The sequence below is a fragment of the Perognathus longimembris genome, chromosome 5 (genome assembly GCF_023159225.1).
Source record: "Perognathus longimembris pacificus isolate PPM17 chromosome 5, ASM2315922v1, whole genome shotgun sequence".
Taxonomy (NCBI): domain Eukaryota; kingdom Metazoa; phylum Chordata; class Mammalia; order Rodentia; family Heteromyidae; genus Perognathus; species Perognathus longimembris.
The window spans coordinates 74,374,474-74,395,175 of NC_063165.1; positions in this window are offsets into that span (position 1 = coordinate 74,374,474).

Consider the following 20,702-nt stretch of genomic DNA (forward strand, 5'->3'; position numbering starts at 1 on the left):
GGAAATGGAAGGACTTGGAAAAAGTTATACTAAGTGAAGTGAGCCAGACCCAAAGAAACATGGACTCTATGGCCTCCCTTATTGGGAATAATTAGTACAGGTTTAGGCAAGCCATAGCAGAGCATCACAAGGCCCAATAGCTATACCCTTAGGAACACATAAGATGATGCTAAGTGAAATGAACTCCATGATATGGAAACAAGTGATATATCACAGTTATAACTACTTTCAACGTCCTATGTGAATGTGTAGTTTCTATTATTGATGATGTTTTGTATCACCTTCCTATGTTTGTACCTACACTATCTCTGTAATCTTATCTGAGTATATTGGAAACCGTGTTTACTGGTATTGGAAGTAGGAAATTCAAAGGGAATACCAAATTCGAGAGACACGGGGTAAAAAAAGAGAAATAACTACAAAAGCAATACTTGCAAAACTGTTTGGTGTAAGTGAACTGAACAACTGGGCGGGGGGGAGGGAAGGGGGGGAGGGAGGGGGGCATGAGGGACAAGGCAACAAACAGTACAAAAAATGTATCCAACGCCCAACGTATGATACTGTAACCTCTCTGTACGTCAGTTTGAAAATAAAAATTTGAGAAAAAAAAAAAAAAGAATATGGTGTTTAGGGGCTGGGAATATGGCCTAGTGGCAAGAGTGTTTGCCTCATATACATGAAGCCCTGGGTTCGATTCCCCAGCACCACATATATAGAAAACGGCCAGAAGTGGCGCTGTGGCTCAAGTGGCAGAGTGCTAGCCTTGAGCAAAATGAAGCCAGGGACAGTGCTCAGGCCCTGAGTCCAAGGCCCAGGACTGGCAAAAAAAAAAAAAAAAAAAAAAATTGCTGTTTAGAAATAATATAGAGAAAATGTAATACTGTAAGGAGAATTCAGTGGCATCTCTAATATATAGTACAGTTCTATCTAATATATATCTACAGTTCACAAAGCAAAAGTAAGTAATATTGAAAAACAAATCAAATGTACTGATGATTTTAAAAGTATGTCCAAGGTTATTTGCTATCCATTGTTCCTCATTTCAAGGAGTAGAATCTTACTCCTCCTCATAAAGGTGGGCTGAACTTAGAGACTAGGATAGATGGATGGATAGACAGAGAAATAGAACTCAGGGTTTGAGTGCTGTCCCTCAGCTTTTTTTGCTTAAGGCTAGGACTCTACTACTTCAGCCATAGCTCCACTTCTGATCTTTTTTTTTTTGGTGGGGGGGGGTGGGTGCTCATTTAGAAATGAGAGTCTCATAGACTTTCCTGCCCAGGCTAGCTTTATACCATGATCCTCAGGTCTCAGCCTCCTGAGTAGCTAAGGATTACAGGCAGAAACAGTGACAATCAAAATTTATTATTTTAAGTTGCTAAGTTTGAGATCATTGGTTAGGCAGAAATAGACAACTTGTATAGTTAACTTTTTTAAAAAGAAAAGCTAGTAAATAAAAGCAAGCAAAAATGTATGTTCATAATGTCCTATTTCTTGTACTAGAGGATGAAGTTAACTGTTTTATTCACTTTGTGATAAATTATTAAGTTGCACACTTATGATTTGTATAAAATTTTACATCAATTTATATCACAATAAAAACTTAACCTGAAAATTTTGCTAATGCCAACAATGGAATATGAAAGATTTTTACTAGCAAGGTATTTGACAAAATTAGCAGACAGGTGATTGTCCAAAAAAAGATATTTATGATGTCCATGAATAACTGTTATAATGTACAAGCAAAGCCTACAATATGCAAAGAATTAAAAGCAAGAAAGTAGGAGAATGGTCAAATATTAATAGCAATTCACAAGAAAAGAAAAAACAATTAGCTGAGAACTGCAGAGAAATGTCAACTTCAGCAATCAGACATTCAAATAAAACAATAGAAATATACCATTTTACATGCATCCAATTAGCAAAAAGATGGAAGAATGAATAACATTAAGTGCTGATTAGAATGTGTGCAATCAGAAACTCCTGCACTGCTCATGGGAATGCAGACCAATGCAGCCATTTTGGAAAGCAATAAAGCCCGCCGAGTAGGCTTTCCCCTAGAACTCTCAAGCCCACTCCTGGATATGGACCCACAAGAACACCCACAGAAGTACCCAAGGATCATGGAAATGAATAGCAATTGAGTGTGCCTTGAGGCAGGGTGAAATTAACCACTAGAGGATTTCAGAAGTAAAATGTGGTGTATGCATAAAAAAGGGACCTTATGACAGGAGCTGGTGGCTCACACCTATAATACTAGCTATTCAAAAGGCCGAGATCTAAGGATACTGGTGTGAAGCAAGCCCAGGTAGAAAATTCTGTGATACTCTTATTCCAATACACTACCAGGAAACTGCAAGTGGGGCTGCAGTTCAAAGTAGCAGAGCATTAACCTTGAGCAATAAATAACAGCTCAGGGACAGTACCCAGGCCTGGAGTTCAAGCCCTACATCCAACAGCAACAAAAAAGAGACTCTATGGAAATTTCTGATAGAATGAACTATAGCTGCACATTACAATGAAAATAAATCTCAAACAGTCCTGAAATTTAAATTGGTCTATGTGTTTAACATAGAGTAATAGAACTGAAAATCCAAGAATAAGTCCACATAGCTACAGTGATCTGTTTTTCTATTTTTGCTTTTATGAATATGACCAAAGCATACACTGAAGAGCTTCTTCAAGAAATAGAGTAGGAAAAACTGGCTATTCATAAGTAAAAGACTGAAACTACACCAGTATCTCACTCTATACAAAAGCAAATTCAAAATGAACCAAAGATCTAAATGTAAACCTGAGACTATCTCAAATTCAAAAGCTTCCTCACAAAAGAGAGAGAACAGAGCCAGGAGACAAGCCACACAAAGAGAGAAAATCTTTGTCAGCTATTGGTCTGTGAAAGGATTAATATCCTAAATATACAAAAGCACTTTAAAAAATTAAACACAAAAAGAAAAAAAAACAATCCAACTTGTTCTTTGGAATGAATTGAACTGGCAGTTCTCAAAAGAAGAATTACAAATAGCCAAAAAATACTTAAATATTTAATGTTCTTAGCCATATAGAAAATGCAACATAACATTTAGATTCCATCTTAATCAAGTAAACAAACTGTCATTGAAAAATATCCTACAACCTAGCACCAAGAAAACAAACAACAACAAATGCTTGTGAGGTTCAGGCAAAAGGACACTTGTACACTATTGCTGGAAATGAAAATTTGTCATATCACTATACAAATCACTGTAGAGTTTTCTCAAAAAAGTTAAAAACAGGAACTACTATTTGAACCTGTTGTACTGATTCTAAGCATATATCTGAAGAAAGGAATATAAGTCACACTCAACAGAGATATTTACACATCCATGTTTATAGTAGAACTATTCACAACAGCTACATTTTGGAATAAACCTAGACATCCTCCATACCTACATTTACATGCATACATACAATGGAGTATTATTCAGCCACAAAGCAGAATGGATGTACTGTATACTGTTTGAAGGAAAAGGGTTGAAACTGAAAATCATGTTAAGAAAAATAAGTCAGTAGAGAAGGCAAGTAGCACATGTCCTTCCTTATATGTGGGATCCAGACATAAAAAAGTAAATAGTAATAACACAAGTATAAAATGAGATTAGGGGTGTCTGGGATGGAACCACTGGAAGAGAGTATAAAAGGAGAGGGTGAAGAAGGGTAGAATATAACCTAATTGTATCAATCACGCATGACAATAGAATAATAACACCTGTCAAATTTTTGAAAAATGAGAAGGAGGGGAATAGGAAGTATGATAGAGAAGATGAATGTGATCAAAGTAACAATATATATAATAGAAACTACAATGAACCCCTTTGTACAATTAATATATGCAGATAAAAGTGGTTCTGACTGAAATTGAGGAACAAAGTCAGAGTTCTGACCAAACTTTATGTTTGCCTATGTAAAGCACACACACAATAATATTACATATTTTCACTGATGACATTGTGCACAAGTAAACATGTGAATAATGAACTAGAAAACTGTCTACAAAACAAGTGTGCACAGGAGCCTTTGAATGGAAGGAGGAAATAATACACCAAAAAATGAGGAGTGGATTTCTGTGGATCAATGAAGATCATGCAGAATGGAGCAGGCATTACTCTAATGAATTTCACTGTGCCTCTCAGAGAGCAAAAGTAGAAAAGGAAACTCAAGAAGAGTTGGAACCCCATTTCTAGCTACCCTGGCTAGGAAAAGGCTTCAAAACCTTTGGAGGCTCAGTGTCTGATTGCCCTGGTTTGTAGCATATAGCTACCAGGAAGCCTCTTTCCCAGCAAGAAGAGGAAGCAAGGTGCCCACTCTGAAACTGCTCTTACAGCATTGGCCCCAATCAAAAGTTAATGGCAGTCGGGCAGTCATGGCTCATTCCTATAATTCTAGCTACTCAAGAGGCTGAGATCTAAGGATCATGGTTCAAAGCCAACCCAGGAAGAAAAGTCCATGAGATTCCAATTATCCACTGAAAGGTTGAAAGTGGAGCTGTGGATCAAAGTGGTAGAGCACCAATTTGAGCAAAAATTACCAAGTGAGAATGTGAGGTTTCAGTACTAGTGCCCATAAAAAATGTTAACGGCTCCACTTCTCTGCCTACACATTCATTCTCAAGAGGAAAAATAAAACTGAAATCGAAATATTTAGTTTAATAACTATTACTAGTAGATATGTACTGTTTCCCAGTAAAGTCTTACTACAATTTGTCTGTTAAGCTAATCCTATTTTTTCATCTTTTCATTTTTGGTACTGGGAATTGAACCCAGGATGTTATACTTGCTGGGCAAATGCTTTGCCACTGAGCTATACCCCAGCCCACTTATCCTATTTTATAGATAAATAATCATTGACTTACTAATTTACCACAAAGTCATACAAATAGCAATAAATGAACTCAGTTCCAAGTCTGTGAAGCTGAGTTCCAGGTCTGCCCAGTTTTCTACTTCACTATTCCAACTCCATGCTGGCTTAGGAGAGAAAAAAACAAAACAAAACAGCTAGGAGTCCATTGGGACCGAGGAGACTTGACCTCATATAGCCCGGGGATGGAAGGCAGCCCAGTCTGCAACATTATATTTTTAAAATATATGTCTCCAGAACTGCGGTGTTTATAAAGATGATCTTGGCCTTGACCCTGACAGAAGCTGTTGTGCAAGAGGGACCTGGAGCAGCTGCTGTACCAGACTCCCACCTCCCAGCTGCCTCCGCCCATTTCCATGGCATCTGCTGTGTCAGGACACGGGGGCAGAGAGCATCTCCACCTCCGATGCTGCCCCCACATGAATGTACTGTACCTTCCCTGGAGAGAATGAATCATAGAAGGAATGAGGTCATGTAGGACCTGGGCTGTCTCTCTGTGCTAACTAGTCAAAATGAAGGGTGGCCACCTGTTTTATAACCCATAATCTAAGTAAAGTCTTCATCTCCCAGACCCCCAACACACACACACACACACACACACACACACACACACACACACACACACACTTCAATGTTAGAAACCAGAGCTGTTTACAACATCTACCCTTGTGCCCAGAAATATCCGTTTCAGCACCAAGGACAGAAATCCTCATTCTTCGTGTAAGCGGGCCCTACCATTGTGTGGACTCAACCATTCTAAAACCACAGGGAAATACCTTCAGCAGGGGTTTATAAACTATTATCTGGAATATTGTCTGTTTATTCTCACCAAACTGGTCAATGCTTGCAGTACTTCTAATCCATAAAACTAGGGATTGTTTTAGGTAATTCCTGATTCTTCTAGAGTTTTTCTATAGCACCTGCCATCCTGAACTCTTGATTTCTGGTTTAGTTCTCTGGATTCCCCATTAAATAGTAAACCTCTGTAAAGCAGAGATTACATCTTCTACCTGTTCATTCCTAGTAACTATCTTGGATTCTGGCACATAAAAGCTCAACAAATTGTTATTTAAGTAAATGAGATCAAGAGCCCAGTGTTGGGTCTAAATAAAAATCCAGAGTTTACATAGTTTTCAGCACAAAAGCTCAATTCTCCTATCCGTTCCTCAGTCTTCCATTCACATATACCATCTTGAAATGAAAGACAGTAATAAGATATTTTTTTTCTATGCACCCAGACAATCTAGAGCTGAACATGACTAAAGAGATAGAGGAAAGGAAGTTCTACTGATCAGGAGCTACTAAGGAGGAGTGATATTACTCAAGGGAATCTGGATTCCCCAAATCAAAGCAAAAAAAAAAATCAGAAAAAGACAAAGTAAACTGTAAGTATGCTTAGTGAAAAAGAATAATTATTATCCAAGTCAAATACAAACAGGTATTATAAAAGATGAGAGATTCAAGTACAAAGACTCAAATTAGTCAGATGGACAGAAGACAAAGTGTTAGTGAATGCCATGATCTTTGCAGATGGAGCAAGAAAGTGTTAGTCAGACTCCATTTGTGGATGCTATCTTCCAAGAGAGCTTAAGAGAAATTGCGTACAAATATCTCTTCATTTTTCCCAGCAATAAATATATATATATATATTTTTACAAATAACCACCAGCATTAACACAGGCAATTTCCAATCAAAGCATTTAGTCATTTCTGCCAAATGAGTGGCTCCATACATACTTTAATAATGGCTCAAAGTTAATATGGCTTTTGATATTTTTGAGAACTGTTCACTTAGTTGGATAAAAGCACAGAAGGGCTCCACTCCAAAATGATGCACTTTTCCTAAAAAGTGAAATATTACATAATTCACAATCTCTGATGCATACTGTTACAGAGTGAAATGTTAAAGAGAATAAATTCCATTCTCCTTTTTCTTTTTGTAATTTTAAACCTGTTCTGCATATTCTTAATTTCCAACTACTTATCTATGAAATTAATAAGAAAACATAATAGTATAATTGGGTGGGAATTTTATTTCATTAGAAGTACCTATTTAAAAAGAACCATTTGCCAGGTGCCAGTGGCTCACACCTGTAAACATTAGATACTCACGAGGCTGAGATCTGAGAATAGTGCTTTGAGGTCAGCTCAGGTAGGAAAGCCCCTGAGACTCTTAATTCCAACTAACTAACAAAAAAGTGAGAAATGGAGCTGTGGTTCAAGTAGTAACCTTGAGGGGAAAAAAGCAACTCAGGTTTCAAATCCTGAGTTCAAACCCGGGACTGGCACCAAAAATATAAAAATAAAAACAAAATAATAGAACCACTTGTTTGCCTGGGTGTGTGGAAGCTTTAATTGTAACTTGCCATAGTAGTATCAGTGTTATTAACAAATTATCATACACTGATGACTAAAGAAATCATGTGAACAGTGTGTTCTACCTCTGGTAAAACATTTAAATAAGTATAGCTTAAAGGATTTATAACTTATTTTTTTGTCACATAAAAGAAAGTTTCAGGTAGGAAGCTCAGAGCTGGAATGACAACCTTTCAATCCTAAAGGGCTCAATGTCTTCTATCTTTCTGCTCTCCCACTGATTGGGACAGGAGCTCCAATCTCCAGATCATCTCATCTAAAAATGGTTGATAACTTTTGTGATCACATCCAATTAAAGAAGGAAAACAAACTAAAATGTAGAAAGAAAAAAAAATCTACTCACAGGGCTGTGGGCTCTCATTCCTCACACAACAGAATTTTGATTTTCGGAGGTATTCATTCCTCCTTTGTATTGACAGAAGTGATCTACCCTTCTAACCCTAGAGATTGGCTGGATTCATGTACAGGCCACACCCATCTTCCTTGCTATAATAATCCAGATTGGTCACAGGAAGTCGATTGGGCCAAATGGATGCAGGAAGAAACTTTTCCATGCCTCTGTAAGTCATTCTTTAATTACTGTGAGGAAGTCCCCAGGAGCAATACTTTACCTCCCAGTATGTGACAAGTTCTAACTCTAGTCAAGTCTTCAATATCAGCATCAAATGGTCCCACAGAGAAGAGACAAAAGCCATGAAACTAGCTAGCAGACAAAAAGGGGGAAGAGGATTAGGATAACATCAAGGGCTACCCTGCCAGTGGATTCCCTGCACATTTCTCAATTCTTTAAGATGATTTCAATTTGGTGGTTGTGGTGGACACATCTGGTTTGATACTGGCCTCTGCTTGTTCACCAGCCTGAAAGACTCCTTTTCTTCCTATAGACTCACCACATCATAACCTCCTGAGCCAGGCAGCACTTTGAAAATAACATATGAAATGCCAAGTAACAAGTAACGAGTGTTGGGGCCCGTGGCTCATGCCTGTAAGCCTAGCCACGCAGGAGGCTGAGATCCAAGGATTGCAGTTCACAACCAGCCCAGACAGGAAAGTCCATAAGACTCTTACCTCCAATTAATCACAGAAAAATCCAGAAGTGGTGCTGTGGCTCAAGTGTAGCCTTGAGCAAAAGGAGCCCAGGGACAGCACCCAGGCCCAGAGTTCAAGCCTCAGGCCCAGGAAAAGAGAAAGCAAGCAAGGAAGGAAGGAAGGAAGGAAGGAAAGAAGGAAGGAAGGAAGGAAGGAAGGAAGGAAGGAAGGAAGGAAGGAAGGAAGGAAGGAAGGAAGAAAGGAAGGAAGGAAAAAGGTTAACAAGTGCTTGTATTTCCATATAACTACTATGCACAGTGGCTAAAGTGAAAGCTATCTGGCTTTCCCCCACTTTCTCTCTGCTTTCAGACTAAGTGGCGGTTTCCTTCCCCAGTGTCTGTTGTCACAGCTTCTCTGCCTGAGCAATTGTGTCAGCTTTGCTGCTTGACACAGATCAGACATCCCTTGACTTCCGTGTCTGATCTCCAGCTCCAGCATGACAGCTGTCTCCTTTCAATAGTTACTTTCTGGTGAATATTTTAAAATTTTAATCAGTTAAAAAATGGATGCTACTACATTTTCTCCAAGGAGAGTTTCCATCACAAATGCTATTGCAGCCTGTGAGAATGTGAATTGACCTAAGTCCACCAACAGGCTGACATCCCACAAATGACTGGCTTTTTAGAACTGTACACATGCAATCTTTACCGATGTTTGTTTATACGCCCAGTGCTGATCATAACAGAGAACTTTAAAGCTTGCTTGGATGTGCTAAGTATTTTTATGGCTGATCATTAAATAAAAAAAGAAGCCATTAGAGGATGTAAGCACCTGTGCCAACAAATTGCACAAATACTCATGAGATCATTATTCATGAATTTTACTTAATTGACTGATGTTTGCTGCAAGGGCATATGCATAAGTAGATAAGAGTGTCTATAATTGAAGTTATTAATTTATATCAAGATTGGAGAAAACACTTAATGTAACAGTTGTTTGTTTGTTTATCCTGTTTTTTCTCTTTTGGTGATATTGAAGTTTGAAGTCAGGGCCTCATATTTGTTAAGCAGGCAATTTCCAACTTGTGTCATATTGTTTTGCTTTAGTTATTATGATTTTAAAGCAGTTCTCATGTTTGTTCTACCTGCCCCCACCAGCTTGGACCAATGCTCCTCCTATTTTAGACCTGTTTTGTTTGTGTTCCATTCCCAGCTTATAAGAAGAGATGGTGTTCTCACTGTTCTCCCAGTCTCTACCTCTCTAGTGCCTTGGATTACAGAAGTAAGCCATTACACCATCTTATGCAATACTTATTTATAAAGGAATAATTTTATCAAACTTACTCAACTATGTACTGTTTAAATTATAATTATAAACATACTCTGTTATAGTCAAGGTTGTCTATATAAATAATTGTACATTTGGACTACCAATTCCACAGCAATGGTATTATAATGGATAATTACCTCTGTTCATAAATATCTACAGTTGGATTTAAATATAAACTAATTCACTTGCATAATAACTACAGCTTCTATTAGAATACAACATCTAACTGGAATTCTCAGTTGGATAGGGATTTCTATAGTATTTCCATGTTCAGAAACAAAATTCTCAAGTTCAACCCATGCATTTTCCTAGCGGTAAGCTACCTTGTTCCATAAATGCAGATTCAAATAGAGCAGGTACATTGACTGCTAAAGCAATTCTACGTGTTACTTAGCCTATGTCTGATGGCTCAAAAGCACTTGCTATGGTGTAGGAGTCATCACTACAGAAACTAACACTGAATTATTAATTCCTGGTTATATCTGCTAGTAAAAATCTTCCAGCATATAAAGATGAAAATTGGTTTTCTAAATTACTAAAAATTATTCCATTCTATTGAATTGTAGAAATAAATAATAGTTTATTTGTAAAAAGAAGCCTAAGAAAAATTTTAAAAAGAAGACTGATAATTGATACTGTGACAATTAAATGGATAACTACATGTTTGTATTTTATCCTAGACATAGAAATGACTTCTGAAAACCTTGAATCAAGAGTAGTGTCCCAGCCTTGAGTGAAAAGGCTAAAAGACAGTATCCAGACCTTGTGTTTGAGTCCCAGAACCCACACAAAGAAAATAAGGAGAATCTAGAGTCAAGCTTGTTAAGACAGATGTTGAGAAATCATTGTCTGGCTTTACACATCCTGGCTGTCTCTCTAATATATCTTCCCAGGGATTAAAAGAGTAATATGTCATATTCAAAATGTTTGTAAACTCCTAAGACTTAGCTTCCTCATTGTTACCCACTTGTGAACATTACAGATAGCCAGGGAGTTCTACTTACTAAGCAGATAATGTGGCTGAGTACCATTTGACACAGAATAGGCGCTAGCTTACATAACCATCTCTCAAGTGCTGTGGCATCAGTGTTACTGTCGGTACTGTCACATGAGAAACCTAAAGATCAAAAGGGTTAATAATTGCCCCAATGTTGCATGGAAAATTGGTAATGGTGCCCAAACCAGACCTTTTATCTCTGACTATTATGACATAGGACTTTATACTAAAGAGTGTCATTTTCTCCCGCACAACACTGTCCGGGGATACTGACATTTTTTCTAAAAATAAATTCCTTCCATCATAGAGGCCTCCATCTGGACTTCCTCCAGTTATTCCTAAGTCATTGTGTTCTGTGCTTAGCATCAAATATCTAAAGGTCGCTGCTGCTGCTTTTTGTACAACTGGAGGTTTGGGCTGGACTTCTGAATGTAGCCTAGTGGTAAAGTGCTCACCTCCTATACATTAAGTCCTGGGTTCGATTCCTCAGCACCACATATATAGAAAACGCCGGAAGTGGCTCTGTGGCTCAAGAGGTAGAGTGCTAGCCTTGAGCAAAAAGAAGCCAGGGAACAGTGCTCAGACCCTGAGTCCATGCCCCAGGACTGGCAACAAAAACAAAACAAATAAACAAAGCAAAGCAGTTATTCTGACATCTCTATTTGATATTGAATGAAGCCAGCTATGCAAATCAAACCAGTAGTAACTTATACTTGCATTGTAACCAGAAAATGCTACTAGATGTGTGAACTTTTCTTTGGTCATAACTATTTTGTGATACACACACACACACACACACACACACACACACACACACACGATGAATACTCTTCCTGTATATCTAATGGCAGATTGGGTTTCAGAAATGTGTTGAGAGACTGCCCAAGGTCATAGAAAGGTAATAATATAATTAGGCCATGCTTTTGTTGTTGTTGTTGTTGGTCGTGGGACTTGGGCACTGTCCCTGAGCTTTTCCACTCCAGGGTAGCACTGTACTACTCTGAGCCATAGCACCACTTCCAGTGATGCCGTACTGTAAGCACTGAATTCAAAACCCATTGCTCTCCTCTTATCTCCATATCCTCCAGCTATAGATGACCCATATCTACCAGAAATTTTTGGTAGAATGAAGATAAATAGGTGATATTTCAAAGTATGAGTAAAATGAGAGAGAGAGAGAGAGAGAGAGAGAGAGAGAGAGAGAGACACAAAAACCTATTTACTCTCATGGGTTTGTGTGATGTTGACTCCCCCAATTGCAACTCTTATTCCTTGGTAACTAGACATTTCCTTCTGCCTAGCTATATTTAATGGGTAACTAATCTCAAGTCTGGCTTCGGGAATATGCTATTATTTAACGTAATCAAAGTATCTGATTAAATCATGAAGAGAGATATGACCAAGGCAAGGCCTGTGAGATTCGAGAAGTATCTTCTGGGGAATCACAGGAGTGGAAAGCGCACTCTCCTTCTGGGTGGCATAGGGTACAGATTCACCACGGCCACGCGGCAGAGGGAAAACTAGCTCTGTATCATCATGAGGTCAAATTGCTTAAGCAGACAAATCCTCAGTCCTCTCTGACACGTGATCTCTTTATCTACTATTCATCCTTACCTTAGAAAGGATCTAAAGCAGACAGAAGGTTATAATAGCCAATGAAGTCTTCTATTTGTAAGCCCGTTTGAGATAATATTTCTTTTACTTGCAAGCAATACAACTTCACTAATACATGCAACTATCCATTTAAAGCCTTGTTCTGGTGGCTCGTGCCTGTAATCCCAGCTACTCAGGAGGCTGAGATCTGAGGACACAAGTTTAAAGCCAGCCTGTGTGTTCAGGAGCTTTTTTTTTTTTTTTTTTTTTTACAATTAATTTTTTTTTAAGTCAGAGATGATATTGTGGCTCTAAGTGGTAAAATGCTAGCCTTGAGCTCCAGGGATAGCACAAAGAGAGACAGAGATGAAGGGAGGGAGAGAGAGAGAGACAGAGACAGAGACAGAGGGGGGAAGGAAGGAAGGAAGGAAAGAAGGAAGGAAGGAAGGAAGGAAGGAAGGAAGGGAAAAGAAAAGCCAGTAGCAGCAGAAAAGTCCATGAGACTCTTTACTTCAATTAACCAGCAAAAAACTGAAAGTGAAGGTGTGTCACAAATGGTAGAGCAACAGCCTTGGGCAAAAGAGCTAAGGGATATATGTGCCTGATTCAAGCCCCAGGTCTGGCATTTAAAAATATATTTAAATACATACATTTATATAATTGGGGGTAAACATTAATTACAAATACTCACAGTAGCCATTTCAATGGCAGTATTCTTTTTTCATTTTGTATATTATATTCTTAATTTTTATGAGTATAAATTAATTATACAGAGGTGTTTCATGTGGTATTTCTGCACATGGATGTAATATAAATTCACCCTATTGCTCTTTCCTATTCTCTTTGCACACACACCCCCCCCCCCCGCCTCGCTCCTCTTTCTCTTTGTACCAGTACCAGAGCTTGAACTCAGGGCTTCATACTCTCACCCAGTTTCCTTGTTTATGGCTAGTCCTCTAACACTCAAGCCATGCCTGCAGTCTGGCTTTTTTCTGGTTAATTGAACATGAAGTCTTAAAAAAAATTTTGGTTTTGCCCTGGCTGGCTTTGAACTATGATCCTCCAGGCCTTCGCCTCCTGAATAGCTATGATTACAAGCAAAAGACACTACTGCCTGGATAATGCTCTTGTTCTTGAACTTAAATAAATTAAAGTCTGTTCCTTTGCTTTCTACCACATTTCAGATTGACAGTTCAGAAGAACTCTCCAGTCTTTTCCTTTGAAGCAGCCCTTCCCTAAAGGAAAACATGTCACCAAGGCAAGATTAATTAATATCTTTAATAAGAGTTTTTGAGTTTACCAAGGTAGCAGGTTGAGCTAAGGAGCGCTGGGAATCAGGTGTGGTATTTTGACAGCTAATGACAAAAATACTAATGCATGCTAGTTGAGGTCATTGTATATTTTGCCTCATTTGATGACATCTAAAAGCTAAAGACATGGAAGTGGGGTTGGGGAACCTTGTAAGACTAGAAAACAGTGAACAGATCTATAAAACGGTATTACTAAGAAGCTCTGTGATTATCAATATGGCCAAACCAGGGGCTGGGGATCAGTGGTCAAAAATCAGGCAGCACAGGGCTGGGGATATGGCCTAGTGGCAAGAGTGCTTGCCCCGTATACATGAGGCCCTGGGTTCGACTCCTCAGCACCACATATATAGAAAAAGCCGGAAGTGGAGCTGTGGCTCAAGTGGTAGAGTGCGAGCCTTGAGCAAAAAGAAGCCAGGGACAGTGGTCAGCCCCTGAGTTCAAACCCCAGGACCAGCAAACACACACACACACACACACACACACACACACACACACACACACGAAAAATCAGGCAGCACATCCTTCCACCTTCATTACAAACAACGTCAGCCAAGGTAATTCAGGATCACAGTTCATGGCCATGAGTATTATAGGGAGTGACTTGGAATTAGCTCACTAAAGGTGGCTGTGTTTGGTGTAGAAATCTCAACAAAAATAAAGGGATTCTACAGCTAATAACATTGGGAAAGTACTCCGTTGTTTTTTCACCTGCCTAGAATCTCTTCTTTACTCACAGCACCAACCTAACTCCCAGTCTATGTGATTACATGTGGTGTTAACCCTACCTCCAAGAATTACAGTGAGCATAGATTACAGACCAGCCAATCACCACATTCCACTCCTCTGAACTTAGCTATTGATCAAGGAATGGGAAAAATGACAGCCAACCCAATGAGAGTTAGCTATGGGACTTAGGCCATCCCTACTGGAAAAGATGTAGTCTTCTACAAGTTTCTTACGCTTTTTTTGTTGGTGGTTTTTTTTTTCGGTTTTCGGTTCTGTTTTCAGTTTTGTTTTGTTTTCTGTTTCATAAACCTGGGGACCATCTGCCATCCTTGAGAACCTGGCCTAGGATGAGTCTAACTCAGAAAAAAATAAAAGAACAAAATGAACAAACAAAAACAATCAGAACTGAGAGATGAAGATAGACACGTAGTCCGTGCCTAACCAAGACGATAGCAACTGTATGCAGCTGTATGCAGCTGTGCTTGAATTCCCTAGCTTTTCAGTTACACGTGCCTTCCATTTAGAAAGCCACCCCTAGGGAAGACTAGAGAGCCCTTGCTGCCCACTCTATTACAGACCTCAACAGGCTGGGAAACTTCTCCATACCAGTTGCCTCTCATGGCCCATGCCCTGTTTATTCACAAACACCATCCCATGACCTAGGCCATGGAATTTCTTTGTTTAAATATATACATATATATGTGTGTATATATACATATGTATGTATATAATCTTATTTATTACTAAGGTGTTAGACAGAGGAGTTACTGTTTCAAAGTCAGGTAATGAGTACATTATTTTTGGACAATGTCTCCCCTTCCTTCACTATCCCCCAGCTTCCTCCTCCCATCTCTGCCCACAAGTTTTGTTTTTTTTAATAATTACTTATTTATTGTCAAAGTGATGTACAGAGGGCTTACAGTTTCATACATAAGGCCATGGGTACATTTACTGTACTATTTGTTACCTCCTCCCTCATTTGCCCCTCCCCCTCCCCTTACCCTCTCCCTCCATGAGTTGTTCAGTTGTTTTACACCAAATGGTTTTGTAAGTATTGCTTTTGGAGTCATTTGTCTTTTTTTTTTTTGGCCAGTTGTGGGGCCTGGACTCAGGGCCTGAGCACTGTCCCTGGTTTCTTTTTGCTCAAGGCTAGCACTCTGCCACTTGAGCCACAGCGCCACTTCTGGCCATTTTCTGTATATGTGGTGCTGGGGATTTGAACCCAGGGCCTCATGTATACGAGGCAAGCACTCTTGCCACTAGGCCATATCCCCAGCCCGTCATTTGTCTTTTTATCCTTTGTCTCTCAATTTTTGATATTCCTTTCCCTTCCCTAGTTCTAATACCAGTATATATAGTATCCAGGACACTCAGATGAGATACAGTGATAGCACAGGAACAACCACAGGAAGGAGATACAAGAGGATCATCAATAATAGAAGCTATTAAGGGGCTGGGAATATGGCCTAGTGGCAAGAGCGCTTGGCTCGTATACATGAAGCCCTGGGTTCGATTCCCCAGCACCACATATATAGAAAATGGCCAGAAGTGGCGCTGTGGCTCAAGTGGGAGAGTGCTAGCCTTGAGCAAAAAGAAGCCAGGGACAGTGCTCAGGCCCTGAGTCCAAGGTCCAGGACTGGCAAAAAAAAAAATAATAATAGTAGAAGCTATGGTTTCACATCGCATGTTGAAAGTAATTACAACAGTGATATAACAGTCGTTTCCATAACATGGAGTTCATTTCACTTATCTATGTGTTCATCATCTATGTGTTCATAAGGACATAGCTATTGGGCTCTTATGATCCTCTGCTCTGACTAGCCTAAACCTGTGCTAATTATTCCCTATGAGGGAAACCATAGAGTCTATGTTTCTTTGGGTCTGGCTCACTTCACTTAGTATAATTTTTTTTTCCAAGTCCTTCCATTTCCTTACGAATGGGGCAATGTCATTCTTTCTGATAGAGGCATAGAATTCCATTGTGTATATATACCACATTTTCCTGATCCATTCGTCTACTGAGGGGCATCTGGGTTGGTTCCATATTTTAGCAATGACAAATTGTTCTGTGATGAACATTGTTGTGCTGGTGGCTTCAGTGTGTTCTTGTTTGTAATCTTTTGGGTAGATGCCCAAGAGTGGGGCTGCTGGGTCATAGGGGAGCTCTATGTTTAGCCTTCTGAGGAATCTCCACACCACTTTCCAGAGTGTCTGCCCACAAATTTTATAGTTCATTTTATGCATAGTGTCTACTGAGTACCATGTATTTGTTCATCCTTCCTTCCTCTATTTCTGTGCCCTCTTCCTCCCCAAAATAAAGAAAAAAAGAATAAACAAAAACAGAAAGCAAAAACAAGCAACAATGCTGCCACCATCACCACCAAAAGCAAAAAGAATTTCTTGTTGGTTACTGGAAGCTCATGCCTGTAATCTTAGCTACTCACGAGGCTGAGATCTGAGGATCACAGTTCGAAATCTGCCTGGGCAGGAAAGTTCAGAAGACTCTTAACTCTACTAAACTACAAAAAAGCCAGAAAAATAGAGCTGTGGCTCAAGTGGTAAAGTGCTAGCCTTGAATACAAAAGCTCAGGGACAGGGCCCGGGCACAGAATTCAAGCCCCAGGACTGGCATACAAAACAACAACAAAAAATAATTTTTTTAGTTTTATGGCCCAACTTAGGGTTTTAAGTTCTATTTTCTTTTTATTTCAAAGGGCCACCCCTTTGTATGTGTGTGAATTATCTGTGTATATGAGTCATCATACACAGTAGGCTCTCAGGAGATGTTTGTTTCTGTTCCTCGAGCAAGTTTTCCATGGAGCACCTGTTCCAAAGTTCTCTCATTCATCAGCTCCCACCTTTAATTTGGTCTCTCAGAGTATGTGTTAACTAAGTCAACAAATGAACTGAGCTAGCTGCTCTAAACAGCATCTGCCACCGAGTTACCATCCCAGAAAGGGTAGCCACTACCATTTGTTTTTGTTTAAATCCTTGGGCTTTCTACCTGTTAGAATGGCTATTAAAAAAAAAACAATAACAACGGAAAGTAACAAGTGTTAGTGAGAATATAAAGAATATGGAACACATAAAGGTTAGTGGAGAAAGTGTAAAATGATGGAACCACTATGGGAAAAATAGTCATTTCTCAAAATATTAATAATAGAATTACTACACGGTTTGGCAATTCCAGATCTAGGTATATGCCCAACAGAATTGAAGGCAAAGCCCCAAACAGATATTTGTATAGTGATATTCTCATAAGCATTGTTTCCAATAACTAAAAGGTGAACTCAGCCCAACATCCAGTGAAGGATAAATGGATAAACTGAAACAGAATCTCCACGTGTTACAGTTAAAATCTGAAGTGCCCCTCCTCACCCAAGACTCCTGTGGGAAATCCTGAGTGGCAAGTCAATTGAATTTTGGGGGAGTGGTCATATCAGAAGGGTTATGATTATGGATTAGCTCATGGACACATTTATAGTTTGTTAGCACTGGTGACAGATGCCAGGAACTAGAAGGTAGGACCTGTTGGAGGAAGTGGGTTATTTGAGACATTGTCTTTGGAGAGTGTGTCTTGTCCTCAGCCCTTCCCTGCTTGTTCAGTTTACTGACTGCTACAAAATGAGTCATTCTGGTTCATCACTCCATCTCTTTCTTGATATTTTGCCTTATCTCAGGCCCAAAGAAATGCAGCTACAGCAGACCTTGAGGTAAATACTCTGAAACCATGCACCAAAATTATTCTTTTTCTTTTTAAAAATTGCTCATCTCAGGTATTTGTCACAGGGATGGAAAGTAACTAACATAACATATAATAGAGTATTATGCGGCCATTCAAAGGAAGTTCTGACGTTTGTTACGGTGTGAATGAGCCTTGAAAACATTATGCTAAGTGAAGCAAGCACTCACCAACAAAAACACACCATGTTTCCCCTTAAGATACCAAAAGTACTCGAATTTGTAGAAACACATTTAAATGATGGTTAGTAGTGTCCAGGGATGGGGAAGGGATTTTTGGATTCTCTGTAGGCTAAAATCAGATACTTTTTTGTTGTTGTTGTTTTTTGCCAGTCCTGGGGCTTGGACTTAGGGCCTGAGCACTGGCTTCTTTTTGCTCAATGCTAGCACCTCTTGCTACCTCTTGAGTCACAGCACCACTTCCAGCCTTTTCTGTTTATGTGGTGCTGAGGAATCGAACCCAGGGCTTTATACATGCAAGGTATGCGCTCTACCACTAAGCCACATTCTCAGCCCTGAAATCAGATACTTTAAAATTTCCATTTTCTCCAGTTTGTTATTTTTCTTTTTCTTTTTTTTTTTTTTTTTGCCAGTCCTGGGCCTTGAACTCAGGGCCTGAGCACTCTCCCTGGCTTCTTTTTGCTCAAGGCTAGCACTCTGCCACTTGAGGCACAGCGACACTTCTGGTCATTTTCTATATGTGTGGTGCTGAGGAATTGAACCCAGGGCTTCATGTATACGAAGTAAGCACTTTTGCCACTAGGCCATATCCTCAGCCCAGATATCCAGTTTGTTCAAATGAGCATACACCTGGACAGATCCTAAATCAACCCTAGTCATACCAGGGGAGGCCTCAGAATACAGCCGTCATCTCCACGCCTCACGTCATTGAAGGTTGTTGGACCATCACTCCTCCAGGCTCACCACAGGTAAGCACCATGTCTACAATTTAGGGTTCCTTTATTTTGATCTCACTAAGAAGATATCAGGGGTGAAAGTGTGTGTGTGTATGTGTGTGTGTATGTGTGTGTGTGTGTTTCCCAAAATATTCAAGTTCACTCCCTTAACTAGACACTCTGCCCTCTGGCAGCCAGAGGTTCCATCCCTTCTCTGAGGGGGGTCAACGTGTTACCTTGCTCTTTCACACGGACTTTCTCTGGAAGTGGAAGTGTTCACGTGAATGAACTGGCCAAGTTTTCTACAGAGTTAATTTAGTAAAGACTTAGAGATGTTAAAGCTACTTGCAGAATGCGAAGAAGATGGGCATTAGCTTGTTAAACCAGCTATTGTCAGCCTGTATTCTGGACAAAACAATTACAGTGTTTAAGCTGTTGTGAGATGGGACTTTAGGTTTGCCTCATTTCCCATTATAGCTTAGAGTCCTTCTTCCATTAATTGATACAAATGTTTCCAAGACAAATGGCAGTGGAAGGAACAGCAGCTGGATCAGCCTGAGTAAGGGGCCCCGGCTCTGTGGGGAATTGGAAGGAATCACAGATACTGTGTCATTGTGCCATCAGGCCCTATTCACATAAGAAGGCAGAAATCCCAGAAAACACTCAGAGAAGCAGGAGAACCGGAAACGGACCTCATGGATGAAGCAACCCATTGCACCTGCCTATCAGGATACAATGAGGGGAGGACAAGCCATTCTTATTTCTCCTATGAAATTCATTCATGAAGTAGGTGTTTCCTCTTTGATCACCATTGCCCTGGAAAATCAAGCCCTTTGTTTGTTTGTTTGTTTTGATGCCAGTACTGTGGATTGAACTCAGGGCCAGGAACTCTTACTTGGCTTTTTAAACTGGAGATAAGAGTCTCTAGGACATGCCTGACTTTGAACCTTGATCCTCAGATCTCTCAGCCTCCTGTGTAAGAAGGATGACAGGTGTGAGCAGACAGCGCTTGGCTTAACCCTCTTTTTAATTCTGATATATAAACATAGGCCAAAATGGCACTGGGGGAGGGGGGATTCCATGTACCTCTTAGGTTAAGGATGGTGAAGTTGGGACCTGCAGGGTCAGAACTGGAAAGCAGTGAACTGGTTGTCTGACTTAGACTTCAGTCCAAGAGCCCTAGTCATGGTTCAAAATCAATGTCGAGCCACATGGGAAATGTCCCAGACCGAGTTGAACACAGATCTAGGGGCCCAGGCCCAAAGCCCTTGCCCAACTTGAAGATAGATTGAATGACCAAATCATTCCAGGAAGATATGCTGGTTCTTGCCTTGGTCCTCTTAAGGTCACTCCTGACGGCCACCAGGAGGATAATGAAATATCCCAGCATGCTATGGAAGGATGGGAGGGCTGGGAAAGCACGGGGCCACCTCTCCCTCACTGGGATTGTGAAAACAGACATCTAAGTGGATGACTTAAGCCTCCCCCAGTTGGGACCTGGAGAAGATAAAGACTAGAACTTCCTCCCCCTTTCTAAATAGTCTCATCACTTTCTTCTGATGTGCTGCAATGCTTTTACACAGCCTTTGGGCTTCTTAAGGGCTTTAAGAAATGAGTAAATGGGATGAGATATTCTCATTTTCTAAAAGTCATTGAATTAAGCAGGAGAAAGCTTCTACACCACAGGTGAATACTGACAATAAAAGGCTGACAATAAAATAATCACTGTTTTAGGTGACGGGTGCTTACTCTGAGGGTGGTAATTTGCCTGTCCATCTCAAGATGAGGGGAATCTACTGGGGATATAATTGG